The sequence below is a fragment of the Vombatus ursinus genome, unplaced genomic scaffold, assembly GCF_900497805.2.
Source record: "Vombatus ursinus unplaced genomic scaffold, bare-nosed wombat genome assembly UNPS02014908.1, whole genome shotgun sequence".
NCBI lineage: Eukaryota > Metazoa > Chordata > Mammalia > Diprotodontia > Vombatidae > Vombatus > Vombatus ursinus.
In genome coordinates, this window is record NW_020954686.1 from 10,210 (window position 1) to 12,406 (window position 2,197).

Genomic DNA, 2,197 nt, shown 5'->3' on the forward strand with positions numbered 1-2,197 from the left:
GTATTTTTATCTAATTGATCTACAAAAACTCTCCCTATGTTGGTACTTTGCACACAACTCACATTTTGTTCCTTTATTCATCCATTTAAATGATCATGTTTGAGTTTTGTGTTTCTACTGAACTATTTGAAATAGTACTATAATGATGCTACTTCCTTGCAGGGCTGGATAAGTAGATTTGAGAATCTTTAGCATACAGATGCCAATTGAATCATTTCAAGCTGATGAGATAATCAACTGAAACAATATAGAGGGAGCAGAGAATATGGCTCATGGACAGAGACCTGTGTGCTGCCTAAGATGAGTAGGCATGACTTGGATGAAGAGGATCTAGCAAAAAAGACCGAGAAGGAGTGATTAGATAATTCAGAAGAGAACCAGCTTCCTGAAAACTTGGAGAGAAGAATGTATCAAGAAAGTGATCAACAGTGTCAAATGTTGCAGAGGGGTCAAGAAAGATAAGGATCTGGAGAAGATCATTTATCATTCTGGCAATTAAGAAATTGTTAAAAACTTAGAGGAGAGTACATTTCATGAGATGGTGAGTAAGAAGTCAGATTTTAGTGACTTAAAAAGAGATTTAAAGGAATAGAAAGGAGACACATTTAGCCACAAAAGGGAATGATAGATAGAGTCTTTGGAGGCACTCAGTAAGGGATTTCTGAGCATTGGGTAGACATTGGATAGACAAGTATGTTTATAGGCAATAAAAATAGCCAGTGGATAGGGACAGAGATAAGTGAAAAACTATTATGATTGGGGAAATCTACTGGAGAGGATAAGATGGAAAACGGCCACCTAATTAAGTGAGACAAAGGTAAAGAAGTGGCAGAAAGCATATGAGTGATATGAAATTAGGATGAGAGAAGAGGGAGCTATGACAAAATGGCTTCAAAGTTTTCAGCAAAATATGAAACAAGTTTCTCAGGTGAGAGAGAAGGGAATGGGACACCACAAGAAGATCGAAAAAGGACAAAAAGGTTTAGAAGAGCTGCTATGGTGAGTGAGATAGTGAGTTAATTTGGAAGGTTTGAAAGGATTTCCTGGTAGCATTGAGGGTCCAGTTGAGGTTATTGATTTCTTCAGGTTATTGACCAAATTTATAATGGGCCCAATCAAAACAATTTCATCATATTTTGTTTTGTTGTTTGCAGCTTTCTTCAGGAGCATGTGTGTAGGAAGGAAAGCAGCAGACCTTGGAAGCAATACACAACAAAGACTTGGGACAACAATATGAGAGATAAGATAAGGGGCAAGGGACTCAAGAGAAAAGAACAGGATAGAGTCAAGTTAGTTCTTTGAGGGGTTAAAGTGGTAAAGGGAAGATATTGTAGCTAGTGCAGGGGTGATTCTAGGGGAAAGAATCAAGGGGTTAAGGGCCTGGAGGTCATGGTGTGGATAAGTAAATATATCTTTCCTACAAAGTATATTATAATAAGGATGGGTATAAATTTACAATTTCATGAATAGAGTAACCTCTTCTAAACTTCTAAATTGGAACTTCTAGTACATCAAAAAGAGTTGCTTAGAGCATTTGGAGGTTGAGTGATTTGTCTAATGTTTTATAGGTAGAATGTGACAATAGCAAGACTTTTTCCCAAATCTTTATGTCTCCAAAGCCAACTCCTTATTCTCTAAGGCTTAGAACAGATTACAGAACAAATCCCCTTAATAAAAGAATTTGCTCTATCAAACTTGGACTCAGTCAAAAGGCCCCACCCAAGGACCTAGAAGGCCACATGTGGCCTGTCCAGGCCACAAGTTCCCTACCCCTGCATCTCAGCTAAAAACAAACAAAAAAATTTTTCAAGCCATGAAACAAGGATTAGATGTATTTAATGCAAAATAAGTTGTTATTCTGAAAATAAACTGACAGATAAAGCATCTCCTGTGAGTGGAGTGGATAGAAGAAAGAGAATAGGAAGAAAAGAAAAACAGGCAAGGATCACAATTCATGAATGAAAAGAGGGAAGAGATTGATAGACAACTGCTGTGTAAAGGATTAACAATGGCAAGAGGGGAAATCCTTGAAGAAAATATAAGATGAATTGGTCAAGAAGGAAAGGAAGTAAGGGAAGTAATCATGGAAAGAATAGTAAGTAAAAGGAACAATAGGGTAAATGGAGGAGAGAAATGCTAAAACATGACTTTTTAATGATTCGGGTTATTTTTGATTGATAAGGTGTGTAAGGCTACC